Here is a 23,905-nt window from a genome sequence, read left to right on the forward strand (position 1 = left end):
GGGGCGGGCGGGGCGGCGCGGGCGCAGGCGCAGAGCACTGGCCTAGGGCCGCGCCCGCCCGGGAAGGAGAGCGCGCGTCCCCGTCCCCCGGCGTGCCAAGATGGAGGGGAAGGAGCGCCCCTAGTGTTCGGGCACCCGCCGCCGCCAGTTCCTCCCTCGCGGATGGGGAGAACGAGCTTTGGACCCCTCTCCCGGCCAGGTTGTGCAGCTGCCCACCCACCCCGCACCATCCTAAATCTGGATCTTGCTCTGAGCCGGGCCCCCGCGTTGCAGCCCGGTTCGCCCTAGTCGCAGTGCCCCGCGCAGGCCTTCGGGGAACACAGCGCCCAGCCGCTCCCTTTGCCAGGTCAGCGCCCACCGAGGCCGGGACCCCCGCCACTGAGGCGCCGCCCGGGGAGGGTGCTCCCACGGGGAGGCGGGCCGGGTCCGTCCCGAGGAGGGGGGTTTGAGACTGCGGTCCAGGAAGAGAACACCCGCTCCTGCCCCGACCTGTAAGCAGCCGGCTTGCAGATCGCTGATGCTGGAGCCCCAGGCAGCAGTGTCACGGGCCTCTTCTGGATCCTTGCTTGTGGGTGTTTTGCTGTGTCTTGTTTTGTCTTGTTTTGGATTTTGGATTACTCTCCATTCTGAGGCAGAAAGAACTGCGATTCTACAGGATTTCTAGGAGTCCGGCTCTAAGCCAGCTTCAAAGCCTGTGTCAAAGGGTCTTCTACTGCAGGAGGCTTTCCCTTATCTCTTCGATACATTTTATCTGAGCCTAATGACACTTAGGCACTCGGTCTTAGGTAATAAATCCACTTAGACAATAAATCTGCTCAAATGAAATCGAGATTAAATCTCTTTATCATAGCCACTGGGGCACCCAGCCCAGAACCTTGTGCTATTAAGTATGTAAGTGCGATACAATCAGCCCTTGCTGTGGCCTCTGGGGTTCTGGGTCTGCAGGATCAGTCATATTTGAAAACATTCTATCTGCACTGAACAGGTACAGATTTTTTTCTCGTTATTCACTTACTAATACAATATATAAGCGCTGTTTCTGCAGTGTTTACACTGTGTTAAGGATAAATAATCTAGAGATGATCTAAACTAATATGCAGAAGGGCCCTATCCACTGTGTTTTAAGAAACCCTCCAATTAAAACTGATGCTCCCGTAAGTTTGAAAACTGTTGCTCTCACTTCAAGAAGTATGGAATGCTTCTTGGCAAATTTCATCTCTGTGGCATGACAGTTAAGGATGTTCTCTATGGTTGGGTGTGGTGGTGCTACAGCCTTGTAATCTCAGCTCTTGGAAGGTTGAGGAAGGAAGATTCCAAGTTTGAGTCTCACCTGAGCAACTTAGTGAGACGCTATCTATCTCAAAATTAATTTTTGAAAAGGGGTGGAGTATTGCTCATTGAGAAGGCCCTGGCTTCATTACCTGTTACAAAAACAACCCCCAAAAACCCTATGGAAAATGCCAGCTTTTTGAGTGTAGGAACTGTGTCTTGTCTTAGAACCCCAAACCCCATGTATCCTGGAATCCCCTGCAGTTTTCAGTCTCAGTTGCCTGAGATGATTGTCCTCTCCAAGCACAGGAAACCCCGCATACATAAAAGATTCTGATTCACTGGGCTTGGGTTGAGGCTGGGAAATGAGGTTTGTTTTCTTTTTTTTTTTTTTTTGGTACCAGAAATCAAACTCAGGACCTTGCGCTTGCCAGGCAAGCGCTTGTGCCGCTGAGCTACATCCCTGGTCCAGCAATGAGGTTTTAAATAACTTCTCTGTAAGAACTCATCCCCAACAGTCTGTAGGAGAAAGTGTGATCCCAGATTTATTATTGTCTACCTATGAGTTAGTGATAGATTGCTAATAATAGTGATCCTCAGTGAATCCAGCTTTTCCACTCCATTGTGTAGTTCACTTCTACATTAACTGTGGGTTTGGCCATGTGGCTTGCTTTGGCCAATAAATGAGACATAACAAGCCTGATCTGGTATTTGCTCATCACAGCTTACAGTAATATCTTGCTGTATTATTTGAGAATATTCAATCCTGTTACATATAAAGTAGTAGCAAAAGCTAAACTATAGAAGCATATCATTTATGATATGTATTATACCTAGAATAAATGGATATATGTTGAACATAGATAAAAAATGTAAGAAGTGAGAGTGCTGCTTTATACAGAAAGGGGTGGAAAGATAAGTGAACTTTAAACATTAAAGAGGCACAGCTCATACTACCTCTAGATTGCCAGCTATGTCACACCTAAATTGGAAATTTATTGGTAACCCCCATTGTAGCCCTATTATGGCCCCATAATACCTCTTTCCAAGAAAAGCAGATAATCTCAATAGACTCAGACTGTTAATGACCAGCTACATTTTGACAAGGTGCAATTGCCCCTCATCTCTCCAACAAAGCAGACGTATGGTGGGTGTTATAGTTCAGATGTAAAATGTCCCCAAAAGGTAACATGTGTTAGTGGGTGGGGTTTGTAGGGGATTGAATCGTGGGGGCACTGTACTCATCCATGGATTCACCCATTGGTAAGTGCACAGCTGCATGTGCTGTTAGAAGGTGGGGCCTGGTTAGAGGAGGTCACTGGGGGCGTGACCTGGAAGGTCCTATTCTTGTCCCCTCTCCCCTCCACTCCCCAGTGATTTCCACATGACATTGCCCCTGTTGGAGTACAGCTGCCATACAAAGAAGCCTGAGGTATCCTACTCGAAAGACTACTTGGAGGAGGAGTCCCAGATAAGTAGTAGACATGCATGAGCTCGTCTCAGTTCCAGCTGAACCTCAAATGACATCATTGCAAAGTGGTTGAAAGCATCAAGTCTAAATCCAGACTGATCAGATTTGAGTCCTAATACTACAGTTTATTAGCAGTGTAACTTTGAGCTAATAAGTCAACCGTTTCATCCTTACTCGTCTATCTGATGGAGATAAAATCATGATACTCAGTTTACTAACCTGTTAAATGGAAACACAGGCTTCTGCTTTACAGGGTTACAGTGAACCCGAGCAGCTAAGTAAAGACAGCACATAATAAGTGTTCAAAAAATATTAGCTAACTAATTCCCATAGACCTCTCAAAACTGTAGGATTATGTGCTTGCACGCTAATTTGAGAAATGCTTACCTAGTTGTTGGATGTAGATTGACTGAATCCTCCATTTTTTTCTCTGAATAACTTAACACCCTAAATATAAATAGATAGAGGAGGTGAGGAAGGGAACGCTTGTAGTTCTTTTATGGAGCCCTGGGAAAATTTAGGTTGAGGCAGATCTAGATGTATGTGGCAAAGAGGAGGCTCTGAGGAAATACAAAGGTGCAGAAAAGACTAGAGAAGGTTACAGAAATGGAAGAGGGAGGAGGGCCCAAAGGCAAGCTTGGCCAGCATTGAGCTCAGCCTGTGTTTCACTTTTAAAAATGACAAGCATCATGCCTTAGTTAATACTCACAGTCTCCTCCTCATGAAGAATTGCTGCTGAGTCATCATTCCATGGTAGGCTGCATCATATAAATACCCTCCAGAGTCCCTGGCATCCCTGTTGCTGGCTGGGCACAAGACTGCTTGCTGCCTTACCACTTACAATGTGATGAAACAAGCTATTGCTATCCACTGTAAAATTCTTAAAATTGTTAATTTATTTAGTGAAAACTTCAGTTATTTCTTCTGTCCATACTTTTGCAGTTTCCTTATTGTCCTGCTTATTCACCAAGTTCTTGCTTTAGTACGTCCAATCAAGAAGGCCTTGACTCATTTAAGTTGTAGTGAATAAATTGCTGCTTCAAAATAAAAGTAACAGGGGAAAGACCCCACCCACTATCCCTCTGCCATCGTAAGAAACTAGGTGAGCCACAGTCCAGAGGGAGTGGAGAAACCTGCCCACTGCCCCTGCACATTCATGGGAGCCACAGTCCAGAGGAACCCAGGGGCCTGACCCATCCTCTTACACCACAGAGGGCAGCCTGTGTGGGAGCAGCCTGTGTGGGAAATGCCTGGGACATGACAGCCAGCTAATCCGGAGGAACCCAGGGTAAATCCACTCTAACAAGATGAAACACTTTGCATACAAACTCCTAATGTGCTATTGGTTCTGTTATATAACTATAGACTTTGCTCCTATGGTCTAAAGTATAAAATTAATAATTACCACAGTTTGTCAATTTCTAAATTGTGCTTGATGCTATTATTATTGCTAATTGTACTGCTGTAGCTAGGATGTCACATCTGTTGTAAGCAGTTGTTTTCCCTTGTGAAACAATATTGGGAAGCTCTGGGGTAATAACCTCACCACAGCCCTACACCAAAAGATTAGGATCTGAGCCAAAGAGAAACCAACATTCCACTCTCAACTAATTGGGAAGATAGGATCTTGGGACAGACACAAACTAAGAATCTCCTACACACAGAAGGTATTCCTGAAGAACAGACTTTTCCTAGAGAGGCCTTGATCCTAGTGATATAGCTACCTACCACTAAAACTCACAAGGATCATCTAAGAAAACAAAATTTTAAAAAAATTTTTTTGAAATAGAAAATGTCAAGATGCATATAAATAAATAAATGTAACAAAATTTTATTAGAGAAATTAAAGAAGTGTTAAATAAAAGGAGAGAAATAGTTTGAAAAACTCAATAGTATAAGATGTCAAGTCTAGTCAAATGTCAGGGTCTTTCTGAGAAATAGAACCAGTAGGATACACAGAGACATAGAAAGAGACAACTTATGAGGGAGTGACTCATGCAATTATGGAGGCTGAGAAGTTTCAGGAATTGCTTTTAGTAGGCTGGCAGCACTCAGTAGCTGATGGCATAGTTCCAACTCCAAGCTTAAAGTTCTTGAAAACCAGGAACCCAATGATATAAGTCCCAGTCCAGGTCCCTTTGAAGAACCAGGAGTGCCAATATCTGAAAGCCAGGGATGATAGATGGTCAGTCATTGGATGATGCCCATGCACATTGGTGAGGATGATCTCTTTACTTAATCTACTGAGCCAAATGGCAATCTCCTTGCAGAACACACACACATGCACTCATGCATGCGTGCACTTATGTGCACATGCATAATATTTTACTAGCTCTCTGGGCATCCCCTAGCCCAGTCAAGTTGACACGTGAAAGTTAACTAGCATATCAAAAGAATCTATAAAGTCTTGACAATCCCAATAAAAATCCCAACTGAATTATGCATGTATGGAAATTGTCAAACAGATATCAAAATTCATATTGAAATGCAGATAGAGCATATCAGGAAGAGCATGGGTCCTTGAATTTAAATTCTTACTCTAACACTACTAGCTGTATCAATTTGACAAGGTACTTAATAATCCAAGCTACATATATGTGTATGTGTTTGGGTTTGGTTTTCTTAAAATCTATCTTGCATGAGAATAAAATGAGACAATGTATGTAAAAGATATACACAATACCTAACAAGTAGTAGATACTCAAGTGATCAGTAGTATTAAAAACATTATGATTAAGAAATCAGTGTTATCACAGTAAACGGTATACCTAGAAATGTCTGAGACTTATATAACTTTAAAGCTAAAAGAAAAAGAATCCAGCTGGGTATGCCTGTAATCCTGGAACTAAGGAGATTGAGGCAGGAGGATTGCCATGAGTTCAGCGTCAGCCTGGGATACATAGTGAATTCAAGGGCACCCTGAACTACATTGCAAGCCCCAAGACCCTCTTTCAAAACAGGGTGGGGAGGGAGAATATGAATCTAACGAGGGTCCAATTCCCTGCAATCTAGCTGACCAGTTTATCCAGGAACAAGACTGTACATATAAATTGTGGGGCCATCAGCAGCATTTGAATATCATTTAAAGCTACAGAATTGGTCAAGTTTCTAGCCAATATGGCTTATATCTCGATGTTCCCCCAAAGCCTCATCTGGTCATAGGTGGGGCTTTTCAGAGGTGGCTGGATCTACAGTGTGTGAATATGGATTATGGGTATGATAACAAAATTGGCTTAGTATAGCTCTGAGTGTGGATATTGGAAGCCCCACCCTGGATGTGGGTGTCACCAATCAATAGGCTTGTAGCTTTAATGGAATATAAAGGGACAGAAAGAAGACAGGCTCACTGCCTCCTGCCTACCCTGCCGTTGACTGTTTCTCCTCCCCTCTGTGATGCTACTCTGCCTTGGAGCCAGCTGACTATGGACTGAAACCTCTACAAATTATGAACCAAAATAAACCTTTCCTCCTTCAACTTGTGGATGCTTTGGTTAAGACATTTCCAGCAGTGTATAAATGGAGAGATGGGAGGCTCTAAGTCAGACTCTAGGATTCTCACCGCTGAGAGATCGCAAGAACCAGAGGAGGCACTGAGGTGGGGAAGGGAACCAAAAGTCAGTGGTATTTACGATCCCCTTTGTACACACCATTAGGAGTGCCTGAAATGATGTCAACTTAGTGTAATACTGGTCATTTGTTGCTACATTAGATGATTTTTACAACTTTTTCCTTTGTATTTGTCTCTCTTGCTTGAATTCTTCATCATAAGTATATACAATTTAAAGAAAAACAAAGCCTTTATCCTAAAGAAAGGAACTAAGGGATGCTTTTGGTAAGAAAGCACCTGAGAATACTAATTAACTATTGAACAGTTCATCTCTTCTTTTGGATCCTTTGCATTCCTCTACATCAGTTGCTTAACATTGCCACTCACCCTCACCTCTGTAGCACTTGGTTTCTAAGGACCTAAGCTGCATGTTAGCAAATGTCAATCACAGGGCAAGAGACAGTATCTCATGGCAGCAGGATGAAAAGGAAGGGGCTACAAATTGGAGCCCAAACTGTTGTGCTCAATTTCAGACACCAGGTGCAACTCATGTTTATCTGCCTATACATATACCTGTGTACAAGACTGACTATCTCACCGCCCAACATAAACCCACTACACACACACACACACACACACAGAGCCATATTTAGTAACTTTCCCCCCTTCCAGTCTGCACTGGGGAGGGATTTTGATAAAGGTAATTATACTGAAGAAGGCAATGAAGTGCTTTTTCTTCAAACTTTAAACTCAGAGTCTTAGTGAGGCTTCCAAGTACTTAGATGCAAAAAAATACTATTTTTGAAAAATGATCCCATCTTTGAGCCCAAAAGAAAGGTCAGTGAAAGGATTTGAAGGTTTCTGTTTGTTTTGGAAGGGAAATAAATAGCAATTCGAATTTTTGGAACACAAAGAGACTTACAACATATTTGAATTCCTCATACGAACACTCTGCACCAGTCATCAAGCTAGAGACTAGGAGTACAAAAATTAGAGGATACTTTGTGGTCAGATTCTCTAGCTAAGATCTACTGTTGTTAATAACACAAATTATTGCTGTCCAAAACTATTCAGTTCCCAGGGCACAAGAAGATTCTTCTTACTTTCCCCCTTGATGTTAGAAGTGGCCGTGTGACTTGCTGTGGACAATAGAGACCTGACATATTTCCCCTCTGAATGCCTGTGTTCACCTCTGCAGCTCCTCTTCTGTCTTGGGAAGGCTCACAAACATGTGTTCTCTGTGAAACTTAAAAGACCTTGAAAAGTAATCTCAAATACTAATCTGGCAAGCTGGTCCACCCACAGCAGATTTTTTTTCATGACAGAGAAATAAACTCTTGGTCTTGACAGTGCAATTTTGGGATTGCTTGTTACTATAGCTAAACTTCAGCCATCATGACTGATACAGCTCCTGCTGGGCCCCTTTTGTGACTTTTATAAAGTTCACTTCTGTTTCCTTTATATAAAAGGAGGACCTTCTTTTGGCTCCAGGATGTTTGTGTTACCTGATTAAGGAATATGTAGACATGGTCCTCTTGTGCTTGTTTCTGAGGTTCATGTGAATATGGAGACACAGACATAGATTTGGGAGTCTATGCTACTAAGGAGCCGTTTAAATCCATGCAAGGAGGTAATATTGGCTATAGAAAATGTATAGATGAAAATGTAAGAAGACTTAGGACAAAGATCTGGGAAACAACATTTAAGGGACAAGCAACAGAAAGAGAAAGAAACGAGGAAAAAGACTTAGATGATATATAAAAGGAAAAAAAAAAAAAAGGAAAAAAAGTCCTGTGGCCATGAAAGCCAAAGGATGATTGTCTTAGCTACTTTGCTGATTTCTGAGACAAAATACCCAAAAGTTAAGGGAGGAAAGGTTTATGTAGCTCACAGTCTGTAGAGGTTTCAGTCCACTATTGGCTCGCTTCAAGGCAGGGTGGCATGGCAGACAGGCATGTAGAGAAGAAACAGTTCATGGCAGGCATAAGGTAGCAAAGCAACCAAGGGAGAACACATGTCCCTTTCTGTGTCTTACACTGTGTCCAGGTTACCAGGACTAGGGTGGAGCCAAACCAGTTAGTGGACTGATTTAATAATCACACACCCTTAATCCCAGCATCACACACTCTAGATTCAGCCACCTCTGAAAAACCCCCACCTATGACTACATGAGACTTAGGGGGATATCTAGACCCAAACTATAACATTCTACCCTGGCTCCCCAAAGGCTATGCACATCACTTCTTGCAAAAGGCATTTAGTCCATCTCTAAGAGTTGTCAGAGTCCTAAAAATTTCAGCATTGCTGAAAAGTCCAAGTCACGAGTCTCCTCCAAGATTTAAGGCAAACTCTTAGCTATGAGCCCCTGTGCAAATAAAAAGAAAGTTAAAAACTTTGATAGATTCAACATATAATTATGGCCACTTTGTAAGAAAAATCACTCTGAAATAAATGTAAAGGGTTTTTTTAAGGCATAGCCTCACAAGCCCAAAATTAATGGGAGAAGAAATGACAGGAACACAGTGATCCATGACAGAAAGCAGATAGAGGAGTAATAGCTAACCAAGTGGACCAGAGAAAACTGAAAACAGCCTGGAATGGAGCAACGTAGAAGAGGTATTCAGAAGACAGCAAAATTCCAAAGGAGCAGGTAGGCATCCCTGAGGGTAGAGATACAACTGACTTAAAAACAAATAACTATCTGAATATATTTAAAAGGAGCAGCCATACACACAGGCAGCTGGGAGACTATTCTCTTCCTCAGCTCAGCAGAAGGCTAGAAGTTTACTAATAGCGGGACACCAGGAACACCTAAAGGAAAACGCTGCACATTAAGTCAAGGAGATAGATGAAAGCCACTACTCCCTAACAGCCCAGGTCACTCTTCCCCTTCAAGCTCTTCTGCTTCAAGGACAGTGGCAGCCATGCACCTGAAGGATTCCTTGCTGAGCATCCAATAAAAAATTCAGTCAGGTCGCCCTACAATAAAGGCTTGCAATTAACCTGTCCCTTCAATCAGTTTCCAAACAATTTTTTGTTGTCCACTCTTGGATACAAAACAAGCCAAGAGCCTAAAGTCACTTGTTAATTTTAGAAAGCCTTCCCAATGAAAAGACAAGTTTAATATAGTCACTTTTATAAGTAGCCCTGAGGACAAAAGGAGCATATGAAAGCTTTGGAAAATGCATAACATTAAGGTTCTTTGCGAAATAAGAAGAGAAAGCTGGGCATGGTGGCACACGCCTGTAATCCTAGCACTCTGGAGGCTGAGGCAGGGGGATCACTGGGAGTTTGAGACTGGACTGGGCTACAAAATGAGCTCAAAGCCAGCCTGAACTGCATAGTGAGAACCTGTCTCAAAAAGACAAAACACACACACAAAAAAAAATTACATGGAACTGGAAAAGAAAAGAAAAGAGTAAAAATAAATAATAAAAATTTTAAAATTTTAAAAGTAAAATAAAAATGTAAAGGTAAATCAATCAAATAAACAATAGTAAAAGAAAAAAAATTTTTTTTTTAATTTTGGCTCCTTTCCTATTAAGGAGCAGAGCCCAGGCCAGGACGTGTCTCCGTTCACACCACAAATCCAAGGTGCCCAGAACAGCAAGGGGTGTAGAAATCTGCTGGCAGTGGGAACACAGCACCAATGTGAGCGTCCAGTCCTGGGTAGCTCAACCTGGCTTCTGACCTTGGGGCTGAGTCTGTGTTGCCAGCCTCTGCCCCTCAGTGGGACGCCTTCCCTGCGTCTGCTCTCCAACTCCTGGCAGTCTCCCATGCCTGTCCTTCCTTCATCTACTCTGGGAAATTGGCAGTGTGACACCACTGCAGGCCTGTTCTGGGACCCAAACACCCAGCCCTTCCCTACAGGGGCATCCCTGCCCGCTTCTGCTCCACAAGACTGTACCCTGGGGCGCGTGTGCCATAGTCACTCACCATCTGCTGACTAGAGGGCTGCTCAGGAAGCCCGTCTTGCCGTCTTACTGCTGTGTCCAACTGCGTATGATTCTCCTGGTCTCCAGTGCAGGTGCCAGTTTCTCCATGAGTAGAAAAGCTGTTGTTTTTCCTTTGCCTCCCAGCCTGTGGCTACCCAGCCGCTGTTCAGGGCACTCAGTGGTGCCCCTTGGGCTGCAGTGCTCTATTTCTTCTGTATCACTTGATCCTATTTTATTCTCCTCTCTCAGTCACCCTGTGGCTCCAGTGTACCCTCTACTCACTCCAGCTCCTCTCTAAGCTGTTGTTCTCCAAACTCGAGACACTTCATCTTGGAGAAGCTGAGTTGCTCACCCTCATTGCTCCACCATTTTCTTTCCTTGCCTGTGTCATATTCACCTGGCTCTAATGCCTTCCCCAAGGCGGGCCACAGAAAATAGTATTTCTCTTCCCTAAGTTCAGTCATAGAAACTCTAATCTTCCCCTGCCTGTCTGTCTTGGAAGTGGTCATAAGGAAATTCTCTGACCTACCTACCATGTCTGGTAGTAGGTCATAAGTCCTCTATTTCAGAAAGGATCATGTTCCATACTTAGGAGGAAGGAATGTGGCATAGAGATACCAATATGAACAGACCAGTCTTGCTAGGTTTCCCCACTGAGTCTATTAGCGTTAGATCATGCCCTTTTTGTCCAACGAAATTTCTACATGGCTGTCCATGCTTCAGTCATGTTTATTCAGTGAAGTGTCCATATTTTTATCCAAAAGGACAGAGGGTTTGGAGAACTTCTCGATCGCGGAAGATACGGAGAGACATCGAGTTGGGAACTGAATATTGTAATACTATAAACTCTGCGGCACTATTTGATCTTTATAATTAAATACAATTTTGATTTAAAAAAAACAATTTCAGGTGCTCTTTGAATTGGCAATGAGAAAATCATTGCTGCCCTTTGCCGTGTAATTTCAGCTAAGTGATGAGAGCCGAAGTCAGATTAGAGCAGGATGAGAAGAGCAGCTGAGCTGAGTGGCAGGTGAATTCTAAAGGATGGCAAATTTTGTTAATCAAATGTTTAATTAATGTCTTTAACAGCTAGCCTATCAACTCAGATAGATCCAAGTATGCTGCGTGTGGCTTGCATTTTAATGAGCTCTGAATATATAATATTACCTTAGGCCCACATGCATAATCTGTATACAAGCACAGTTTTAGGACTCAGAGCCTCTTTTTGTGTTTTTAATTATTAAAGCAGAGTTGAAATTCCATTTTACCCAGTCTTCTAAGTAGCTTTTCCAAGGAGCTAAAGTCATATTACAGAGATACATGCATACCAATGTTTGTAGCAGCACAATTCATAAAAGCTAAGTCTCGGAAACAACGTATCTGTCCATCAAGAGATGAATGGGGGAAGAAAATATGTTATCCATACATAATGGAATTCTATTTGGCTATAAAAAAGGATAAATCTGAGGCATTTCTAGGAAAATGAATACACTTTGAAAGCATAAAGTTCAATGAAGTAAATCAGACACACAAATTTAAGCACTGTATGTTTCCTCTCATTTGAGTAATCCAAAGTACAAATAAAGAGCAAATAAAAGGCTAATAAAAAGAAATGGGGAGATGGATCTTTTGAAAATGGGAAAGAGATCAAGAGTCTGAGGGGGGAAGATTTAAGTACATCATGTACTGGGACAGGTGGAAATGTCTATTTTTAGTTTTTTAAGGAATCTCCATACTGCTTTCCATAATGGTTGTAGTAGTATACATTCCCACCAGCAATGCAGGAAGGCTCTTTTTTTCCTCACAACTTTGTCATCATTGGTTGTTTTTTGAGTCCTTTAATGATAGCTATTTTTTCTGGAGTAGGATGGAATCTCAGTGTTGTTTTGATTTGCATTTCTCAAATGACCAAAGATGCTGAACAGTTCTTCATGTACTTGTTAGCCATTTGTACTTCTTCTTTTGGTAAGTGTCTATTAATTTCAATTGCCCTTTTTGACTACGTCTTTTATTAGGGTGGTCCTTTTAAAAAGTTCTTTATATATCCTGGATAGTAATCCTCTGTCTGAGAGTAGCTAGCAAAATTTGTTTCCATTCTCGAGGTTGTCTCTTCATCCTGTTGTTTGCTTCCTTCACTGTGCAGAGGCTTTTTAATTTGATGTAATACAATTTGTTGGTTCTTGGTATTATTTCTTGTGCAGCTGGGGTGCTATTCAGAAACCTTTTGCCTATAACTATGTCTTCATGGGTTTTACCTATTTTATCTTCCAGTAGATTCACTGCTTCTGTTTTTATATCTAGGTATTAGATTGTTTTGGTTTAATACAGGGTGAGAAATATGAACCTAGATTTATTCTTCTGCATGTGGAAAACCATTTTCCCAACCAACATCATTTGTTGAAGGGCTATCTCTTCTCCAGCACATATTTTTGGTCCCTTTGTCAAAAATAAGATGGCTGAAGATGCCAAGGTTTGATTCTGCTTCCTCGATTCTATTCCATTGGCCAACATGTCTATTTTTGTGTCAGTACCAAGCTGTTTTTATTGCTGTAGTTTGGAAGTGTAACTTGAAATCCAGGATTGTAATGCCTCCTGCTTTGCACATTTTGCTCAGGAGTCCTTGGCTATTTTAAGTCTCTTCTGGTTCTATATAAATTTTATGATTCTTTTATCTAGTTCTGTGAAAAATTCTGTTGGTATTTTGATTTGAAATGTATTAAATCTGTATATAATTTTGGGTAATGTGGCTACTTTAACTATATTGGTTCTGCTAATCTAGAACAGTAGGTGTCTTTCTGTTTTTTAATGTCATCCTCAATCTCTTTTTTAAGAGTGCTACAATTTTCACTACAGAGGTCCTTCACTTCTCTGATTAGGTTAATCCCTGATGGAGACCACTACAAAGCAGCACTGAGCAGGACTTAAATTTCATTACTTTTATTTCATTATTATTATTGTTTTGGTACTGGGAATCAAACTCAGGGCCTTGGGCTTGCCAGGAAGGTGCTGTGCTGCTGAGCTATATCCCTACCCCTCAGGACTTAAATTAACCAATTAGTTTTCCATGTGCACTTGTGAGTCTGTCCAAGGCCTAGGCTCCTTGTCTGGAGATGGGCAGTGGACTCATAGTAAGTGAACCTCTGTAGTCATTGGTCTCTACTAAGGCCTGTAATGGCAAGTGATGCTGTGAAGACTCAAAGGATAAGACAAGGTCACAGCCAAGGACACCTGGCTCCAACCTCAACTAGATAAAGACTGTAACATCAGGCATCTCACTCCTGGGTGGATTAATTTAATACCTTACTTGGAGAAGTCTTTGAATGGCTCTTACCCTTCTTGAATATTCTCCTCCCTTGTTCTGCTAACTAAACAAATGCGAGTCTCCCGGAAATCTTGATCTTAGTCCCAAGAGAATCTCAAATTCTGTGAGAGGGTTTTGATCCTCCTGGAGCCCTGAAATCATTCTATTTGCCTCTTTTATTTAGCCTTTGCCATACACTCATTTGGGAGTTTGCAGATCTGATCAGTCCACAATAACTAAGGGATATTATTAACCCAATAAATCCCTAAGTACTTAATTTTCTGAAGCTACCACGAGTGGCATTGTTTTCTTGATTTCCTTCTCAGGGAGTTCATTGGTGGCAGCAGTATTTCTTTAAGAATGCACTTCATCGGCTAATTGGAAGCTGCTTTTCCAGCTACATCTCCCATAACTCCTCTTTCTTGAACCAAACACTACTCCCTCAGCACTCCCCACAATTTCCACTCTCCCAGCCTGTGCTCACTTTCAACTTCATGCTCTCTGCCAGTTCACCCTCCCCTTTCTTCAAGGGCAACTCAAGTGTTTTCTCACCCCAAGGTGGCTCTCAGAGATGCTTTCCAGAAAGAAAGCTGAACCCACTTCATCAGAACCTGCTCTTTGCTCTCTGGTACCTGGGTAGGTGCGAATTCCTTAAAAACAACCTAAAGAGTATCTTCCTGTCCAAGTACCTTTTTTTCCTTGAACAGCTAGCAATTTATTCTGCACATGGACACCCTTAATACATTTCTTGAATTTTAAATTAGGTAGTCAATTAATACTTGACTTCATGACACACTAATTTGAAAGGCAAGGCAGTTACTTTAGAGAGCTGTCATCCTAATAAGATCAGCCAACTATGTCCCAGGTCCCAGCAAAGTAAAAAAAAAAAAAAAAAAAAAATCTATGATTAAGAGAAAATTAAGGGGTGAGGGCAATGGAGATTTTTATCAAAACTAAAGAACAACTACCCAGTATTGTACCCAAAGTGCAAATTAATGCTAAAAGTAGAGGCATTTAAAAACTGGCTAACATGGGTTAAAATCTCTGTCCCTTGCAAGTTGCATATCCTTGGAGCAATTAACTTTTTTGAGCTTTAGTTTCCTTCTTGGCAAAATTTATACAATACTGGTATCCCAAAAACCAATTAAGGCCCTTATTTCCTGATTCCATCACCGCAAGAGTCTCTGCTCCACCATGAGAAAAGCCCTTGGAAGACTCATATAAAGAGTTTGAAGTTCAGAGGAGGGAGAGCTCTCCATCACATTTTAGTTCCTATATACAATTAAAGTGTTTAGTTCACTAATTCATTTCATAGTAGCTGTAATCATTATTAAGTATTCGGTGCATGGTAGATACCATTCTATGTACTTTGCATAGTTCATCTCATTTACTTCTCTTAAGTCTTGCAAAGTAGGTTTCACTATCTCCAGTTTACAGATAATAATGATGATTATAGCTCAGCATCATTGTGTGCTTATCATAACCAGTTCCTGGGCTAAATTCTTAATGTATATTGTATCTCTTTATGTATAACTCTGTCAAATAGAAACTACCTTTAATCTTCATTTTTGGATGAGAAACTAGAGGTTCAGACAGTTCCCATCAGTGGCCCAAGGTCACTCAGCTCCTAAATGACTGACAGAATTCAAGACTCTGGTTTCTGTGGCTCCAAAGTTCCAAGCTTTTCCTCCTAAAGTCCAGCCCAGTTCAGGCACAGACATGTTCACTTTAAAGCAGAAACAAAGGTTACCATGACCTTGTCTTTGTGTGAGGTTCAAGGTTTCTCAAATCCAAAATTCTACTTCTCCTCTTTTTTGTAGTTTGGAGTTTTTCAAAGGGAAACAATACAATATAGGACACTTAATTATGATTATTTTATAATAGTCACCCAAGAAGTCATATATAAAAAAGAGTGCAGGAAATCTGTCCCACACACTAATGACCAAAGAATCCAGCTGAGGGCCTGGATCCCATGGTAATGTCCTGCATGGGGCCAGCTGAAGACCTAGGGCCCATAGCAATGCCCCAATGGCCAACTGGAGGCCTAGAGCCCAAAACAATGTCTCATATAGGCTCGCTTCATGGATCTGCGCTGGGAAGGCCCAGAGGTCAGTGGTGGAAGCTAGAAAGTCTGTGCCAGTGGGACGAAGGATCTGTGCTAGCAGGCTGAGGGATCTGCACTGGAGCCAGGAAGCAACACTCAGAGTAAAGACCAGAGCTCCCCTGAAAGGTACCACAGCCATCCTCAGCAGCAGTGAGATCCTGAGCTCCTCCGACAATGAGGACAGCCGAGTTGCCATCAGGAAAGCCAATGCAGCAAGCTTCTCCAGGAGACTGAGCAGTGCACCATCTTCCCCTCTGGAGCCAGGAAGTAATGCTCAAAGTGAGGACCAGAGCTCCCCTAAAGTGTACCGCAGCCGTCCTCAGCGACAATGGGGTCACAAGCTCCTCCAACAATGAGGAAAGCTGAGTTCCCATCAGGAAAGCCAGCATGACAAGCTCCTCCAGGAAAACCAACAGCTCCCTACAGCTTCTCCTCTTCTTCTCCAGTGCTGCCCCTTATGCTGCTGGCAACAATCCTCAAGTGGGCCTCCCACACCCAGCAAGCACCACACTGGTTCAGTTCACCTGGGTGTTGTTACAGGTTGACCACCAGTTGTCAATCCACCACACTCTTGATAGTTCCAGTGGCAACAGTCCTCAATAAATCATCTGCTGCTTGACTACGTTCACATTTAATGACTTATAAATCTGTGGCTTGAAATTTCCCTTGTCATTGCTCTTCTTAATCATCCTAAATGATTTCTTCATGTATTGTTGCCCCTGAGATATTAGAAAACATGTCTTTTCAGGAAAAATTAAATAATAGAAAAATACAGGGTTCATTAAGACCAATCAGAACACAGTGTGTTTAAAAAATTGACATATTTCAATCTTGTTCACTCAGAAATATTTATTGGCAATCTGCTTTCTGCCTAGCACTGCTAGCTATATACCCTGATTTAGCGCCTTCTTCCCCTCTGGTGATCCTTTTCTCTTCCTCACTTTAGCTGCGCTCACAGTTATGCCTGGCCTGCTCATGACATAACAATTAAATACCTTCCATTTCATTTGAAGCACTCCACTCTGACCATGACTTCTTTTCCTTGTACATAACTTACTCTTAGCCCTTATCACCCATACTTGACCCTTTCATGACTCTACTCCACTGACTCTATCGCTTTTCATTATTGGTCCTCTCATAGTCTGTCTTTCCTCTGGACTCAGCATAACTTCCATGGCCTCATAGTTTCCCTCTTTCAAACACTGGTCACTTCCCTGCCATCTCCTCTCTCCATCCTATTATTTAGCAAAATATCAAGTCTGGCCAAACCAAGTACCAGCCAAACATCCACCTGCTCCTGTGTAGTGGGATGTGGCTGGAAAATACCTCAATCACTTTATCGCCTCTCTGTGTACCCCTCAGAGCTGTCTCTCCTGCTACAATAGCCTGTTATCAGAGGCCAGTTCTTTCAGGCCTATCTGCTCAGTAGCATCATTCTTAGAATTAATCCTGTATCTTTTCAAGTTCTCTGTACTGGATACTCCCCCAAGTATAAAGCATCTTCCATTATTTTCCATCCTCAAAACAAAACAAATCTCAAAACACATATACAGCTAAAGCTTCATTTCTCTGCTTCACTTCAGAGCAAAACCTCTTGGAAAATGTGTTTATGGTCAGCATTTTCATTTCCTTTTTTTCCATTTACTCTTAGCCCCTGAACTGTGTTTCCACCACAACCACCCTACCAAACTGCTTTATCAGACCATTAGTGAGATCTATGTGCTATGACAATTTCATTTATTGACCTGACTGGGCTGAATTATATGCCAGCTTTTCTGATTGTGCAACTTGCAGACATCATATTAAGGGATTTGGTGTCTACAGTTCCCAAAATCAATCTCCTCTTATATATCTACACATGTCCCATTTGTTCCATTTTTGTAGAAAATTCTGAGTAATATAGTTGCTGAATCCAATATTTACTTATCTTTTATGATTATCCCCCAAATCTCAAAGATATGTGAAAGAGTGAAGTACTCCCCACTCATTCTAGAAATATTCTCTTTTTTTGACATTTTGGAAAACACTCTGCTGGTATGTCTATCATCTTACTGACTATTGCTTCTTCTAAATTTTCTTTAGCACTCCTCTGCATGACCCGCAGGTTCTAGGGATTGATCTTCCTCCTACCTCTCTTTCACCCTAGGTGATTTCACTCAGCCTCATAGTTATCCATATCACCTCTATGTCAATGATACCAAATCTGCATCTCCAGACTAGCAGGTCCAGATTCTTGTCTATAAGTGCTTACTTGACATCTCCACTTGGATGTCCAGTATACATTTCAAGCACTGGCAAAGGACTCCTGATTCTGCACCTCAGTCTAACCCTAGGTAAGCAGCATTAGCATCCTCTCAAGTTCTTGGGTGAAAATCCTAGAAGAGAAATGTCCAGGACAGGCAAATCTATAAAGATGGAAAATAGATTAGAAATTGCCTAAATATACTGGGTTGTGTTAATGATGTTCCACCAAAAGATGTAGCCATGTCCTAACTTCCAAGAATCTCTGAAAATAATATTATTGGGATAAAGGAAACTTGCACATATAATTAAATTAAGGATCTCGAGAAGAAATTATTCCATATTACCCAGGCCCTAAATCCAATGACGAGCATCCTTATAAAGGACACGCAGAGGAGAGACACAGGGAGACAAGTCCATGTGAAGATGGAGGCAAAGACTAAAATGATGCGGCCCAAGTCGATGGATAACTGCAGCCACCAGAAGCTGGAAGAGGCAAAGGAGTCTGCTGTGGAGTGTTGTGAGAGAATGAGGCCCTGCATGCGCCTTGATGTCAGGCTCTGGCCTCCATAACTGAGAGAGAACAGATTCTGTTGTAGTAAACCACCAAAGTTGTGGTAATTTGTTATTGTCTTAGTTACTTTTCTCTCATTGCTGAGACAAAATACCCAACACCCAAAGTTAAAGGTGAAAAGGTTTGTTTAGCTCACAGTATGTAGAAGTTTCAGTCTGTACTTGGCTGGCTCCAGGACAGCATGGCTTGGCAGAGGGCAACAGTTCATGGTGGGCAGAAGACAGCAAAATCATCAACCAACCTTAACAGTGTCTTTCTGTCCCTTTGATACTCTATCTAGGCTGCTGGGATTAGGGCAGCACCAAACCAATCAGTGAACTGATCTCACAGCCTTGATCCCAGCATCACACACTCCAGATTCAATCACTGCTGAAAAGCTCCCCGCCCCATGACTGCATGAGGCTTTGAGGAGACATCTAGACCCAACCCGTAGCAGTTATGGTACCCCTAAGGCATCTAATACACTAGAATTGGCATGGAGGCTATGGGGAGTGACTGTTAATATGTAGGAGGTTTCTCTGTGGGGTGCTGAGCTGTTGTGAAAATAGATTGTGCTGAGGGCTTCACAAATCTAAATATGCTCAAAACCAATGAACATTAGATAGGTACATTTAAAGTCTATATATTGTATGTCAATAAAACTATTAAGATAGAACACTAGGGATCACTTTTGAAGCCCCTTTGTTCTTTATTCTCATATTTGAAGAATTCGCTATTCTTCAAATAGGGAATGCATGGGTGAGTGAAGGATGCTGATCAGAACGCTCAGCCTTCTTGCTCTGAAGAAGTCTGTAGTCCGCTGGAAGTGTGAGATGTACTTACACTGCCATAAAACATCAGACATCAACGTGACACAGTGTAAACCCACCAGTGTATAACAGAAGAGTCTATACCCAAAATAAATCTGATGACCACCCCACAGAGAGAAGTTCTGGGGTAACACATTTACTCCCAAGCCTGTGCTTGTTTGTCATCTGAAATGACTGAAGGGGATAAGGAGGCCCGTGATTTGTACAGGCACTCATGAACTTTAACTTCTGTGGGGAGGCAAATGCACATTCAGAGAGCTATGACTTCCCTGGCCAACATCTCCAAACCAATTTCTGTGTCTTCACCTCGTGTGTCCCTTATTCTTGCCCGTTTTTTTTGCTTTGATTCCATTTTCTCCAGTGCAGGTCTCTGACCCTGGTTTCCCAGCATGGAGAAACATCCCTGCTGACTTGTCCCAGTCTCACATGAACCTGACTGTGTTCTCCTATGACTCCCACAGCAAGGACTGTCTCTCTCAACTCTGATCTGCCAGACACACGTGCATGCCACACACACGCACGTGCACACACACACACACCTCTACCTCCTCCCTCCCCCAAATCTCCACTCTTCACCACACAATTGACACCAAGATTAACCAAGATCTGATATAACAGAAAAAAGAAGGGTGAGACTTGGTGTCAAAAGAAAAGTTCAAATCTGATGGTAGGGTCACGGGCCTAGAGACAGGAAAAGAATGGAATAGGGGCCTCATTAGCTCTTCTTGCTAATCTTGACTAGAAGGAGTTAAAAACAAACTCTACTAGAAAAACTCCCCTGGGAAAGAGGTCAGTAATGGGTGCAGAGAAAGAGGAAAAAACAGATAAGGAAAAGCACCAAATGACTTTGGGGCTTGAATCAAGAGACCAGAGAAAGAGCTGACAGATAGGAAACAGAGAGAAAGCCAAGTGCATAAATAATAAGCCGCCCCCATCTCCAATAGAATACAAGAGAAGCAATCCAAAAATGGGCATCCCAAATGAATGGACAGTTCTTAGATGAAGAAGTAAAAATGGCAGATAAATATGTGAAAAAATGTTCAACATCACTGGTCACTTGAGAGATGCAAATTAAAACAATGCTGAAATTCCATCTCACTCTAGAAATAATGGTTACTATTGAGAAATCAATTAATAATAAATGCTGGCAGGGCTGTGGGGAAAAAGGAAGGCTTCTCCACTGTTGTTGGGAGAGTAGGCTGGTGCAACCACTGTGGACACTGGTGTGGAGATCTCTCAGAAAACTAAAATTAGAGGTTCCATTCTTCAACAAATGGTGCTGAGAAAACTGGTTTTCTACATGCCAAAGGTTGAACCTAGACCCATATTTCTCACCATGCACTAAACTAAAATGAAAATGGACCAAAGATCTCAACATTAGAACAGAAACAGTTATTCTCCTGGTAGACAAAAATAGATAAAACTCTCAAAGACATAGTTGTAGGCAAAGACTTTCTGAACAAAACCCCTCTTGCACAAGAAATAATATCAAGAATCAACTAATAGCATCACATTAATTTGAAAAGCTTCTGTACAAAGGAAACCACCAACAGAGGTAAGAGACAACATATAGAATGGGCAAAAAATTTTTCCAGCTACTCCTCAGGCACAGGACTAATATCTCAATATATAAAGAACTCAAAAAAATTAGACCCCTCCTCAAATTTACAGACCCAATTAAAAATGGGCATCTGAAATGAACAGACATTTCTCAGATGAAGGAATACAACTGGCCAATAAATACATGAAACAATGTTCCACATCACTAGTCATTATGGGAATGCAAATTAAAACAACACTGAAATTCCATCTTACCCCAGAAAGAATGGCTATCATCAAGAAATCAACTAGTAAAAACGCTGGTGAGGCTGTGAAGAGAAAGGAACCCTTCTTCATTGTTGGTGGGACTGTAAACTGATGCAACCACTATGAAAATCATTACAGAGATTCTTCAAAAAACTAGAAATAGAAATTCCATCTGACTCAGCTGTTCCCCTTCTTGGAATCTTCCCAAAAGTCAAAATATCATATCACAGCAATGAATGTGCACCCCTGTTTATAGCAGCACAGTTTTTCATAGCTAAATCTTGGAAGCAGCCCAAATGCCCATCAACAGATAAATGAATAGGGGCTGGGGATTTAGCTCAGCGGCAAAGCGCCTGCCTGGCAAGCGCAAGGTCGTGAGTTCGGTTTTCGGTACCAGAGAAAAACCAAAAAAAAAAAAAAAAAACAAACAGATAAATGAATAAAGATGTGGTTTTTATATACAATGGAGTACTACTCTGCCACAAAGAAGGATAAACAAGACATTTCTAGGTAAGTGGATGCACCTTGAGACCACATTTTTAAGTGAAATAAATCGGACACACGTGTAAATATCACATTCTCTGGTGTGAAAAACCAGAAGGGACCAAAATATATAATTGATATTGGGAAATAGGAAGAAAGTGTTCAAATGGGAAGGGAAACAAGAGAGAGGGAGGAGGAAAGGAAGGAAGAGAAAAGAAAAAAAAAGAATAGAAGGAAAAATGGAAACAATGATTTTGTAAATAGGAGGGGAAGAGGGTTTGAAGGGAGGAGAGAAGGTTGGGGAAAAAAGAATCACAACTTATTATGTACAGGCACAAATTCCTTAAGGTGAATGTGATCATTATGTATATGTAAAATGTACCAATAAAATTAATTTTTAAAAAAAGAATATAGGGGAAACAAAGAGGAGTGCTGACTAACTTGAAGGCAGTATGTGCTCACATTTAAGCACTAAGGTGTAGATGGATAGATAGAAAGAGAGAGATTCACTCCAGGGTAACTACATTATTCACTCTGGGGTCATTATGGAGTACAATAGACATCCACACACCCCCTTAATAACTCACAGCTGACCATGAATAAGCAACCCCCCCCTTGCCAACCCACCACTCACCTCAAAGATAAGGTCCTGAAAAATAGGTCAAGGATGAGTAAAGCAACAAGACAGAAAGAAGCTGTACATAGACCACTGGAAGAAATGGTGTTAGGAAAAACTCCCAGAAGCAAATCCAGTCATGGCAAATTCTGGGTGGGGGTGGGGGAAAGGGTCCCAGACCCCCTATAAGAGAGGCCAGGGACTGAGACCCACAGGTAGCCACCCTGCTGGAACCTCTACTCCTCTCCTTTCCACCCCTTTCCAAGAAAAGCTTTTCCTTCTTTGGTAAGAAGAATGATCTCTAAGCATCCTTGGGAAGGTAGAAAGGTAAATCTATTTTCTTTTTGTTAAAACGATTAGACTAAATGAGCCCAAAGGTCGCTTTCACCATAAAAATTTTGATTCCAATATTAGGTGTTAGGCACCTGGAGTAGCAGGTGCATGAACTTACTGAGAAATAATTGGGTTCATGACACAGTGGTGTAATGGACACCCCAACTTAGCATATAGACTGTTCCCAGAGCACTGGCAAGGGTGTGCTATTGTTTTTAAAGCTTGAAGACTATAGCATTTATGTTCAGAAGTCCTCTTTAACTTAGAAACAGTTTTTCAAAAAGACTCAAAGGAAGGTTATAAATTTTTCCATAAAAGTACTAGCTTTAAAGGGCAAGGCCAACTACTAAAATAGAAAGAACACTGCTTCTGGAGCCAGAAATGAGACAAGTCCCAGCTCTGCTTACACTGTCTCATTAGACACATCATTGAATTCCTGTAAGATTTTGTATTTCTTCATATTTAAGTAAAATTTTAGCAGGTAGTCTTTAATATCTGTCTAAGTTCTGAAGACCTGTAATTTAAACCACTGTACTTATATGTATGGGCAGGTTATTCCTATGACTTAAAGTTCTCATTGCTCCCCTTTGTACTGAAAAACAAACAAGCAAACAAACAAACAAAAACAGACTCTTTACACACCCCTTAACTGCTCATATGATCTGGCCCCTGCCTACTTCTCCACCTGACCTCACCCTCTCCGTGTGTTTTACAAAGCGCCAGGCAAATTGCTACACCAAGGTAAGGCATGTATTGTTCTCACTGCCTGTAATATTCTGCCTCCAACCTTCACATCACTGACTCTTTCCATCATTGAAGCTCAGCATAGATGTCACCTGGGGAGAGAGACCTTTTCTGGACACTCAATCTGCAGTAGTCCCCACCCTCATCCCATTCTTGTTTTCACCGTTATTCCTCCTTTGTACGTATCACGATCTGAAGTTACCTTGAGCAGGTATTTAATAACTTGTTATTTAAGGGACTCATCCTGTTAGCATGCACTGCTACCTGTAAGCAAGAACCTTGTCTTCTTAAGCAAGACCACTGCGTTCCCAGTACTTAGCTCACTGCCTACCACCTGTGCAGATTCTTAGTAAATACTTACTGACTTCTGGCTCAGGTGCTCATTGCATCTTTTTGCATAATAACAATAGTTGTTCTCCAACCTGAAAATATTTTAGAAAAAAGAAAAAATAAGTTACTTTAGCTTTAATAATTAAAGTGAATAAAAAAAATTAAAATGAGTGGATTGAGGCTTGTAATTATCACTTAAAAGGGAGGATATTCACCAGGTATTCCAAATACCCATGTTCATCTTTAAGCAGGAAATGGCTTAGATAGGTACCACTGTATCTATTTACATTCTAGTACAACATTTTACTATTATTCAGTATTATAACTGGCTTTCATGGTTAT

This window comes from Chinchilla lanigera, unplaced genomic scaffold (assembly GCF_000276665.1).
Source record: "Chinchilla lanigera isolate Chin_1 unplaced genomic scaffold, ChiLan1.0 scaffold00139, whole genome shotgun sequence".
NCBI classification, from domain to species: Eukaryota; Metazoa; Chordata; class Mammalia; order Rodentia; family Chinchillidae; genus Chinchilla; species Chinchilla lanigera.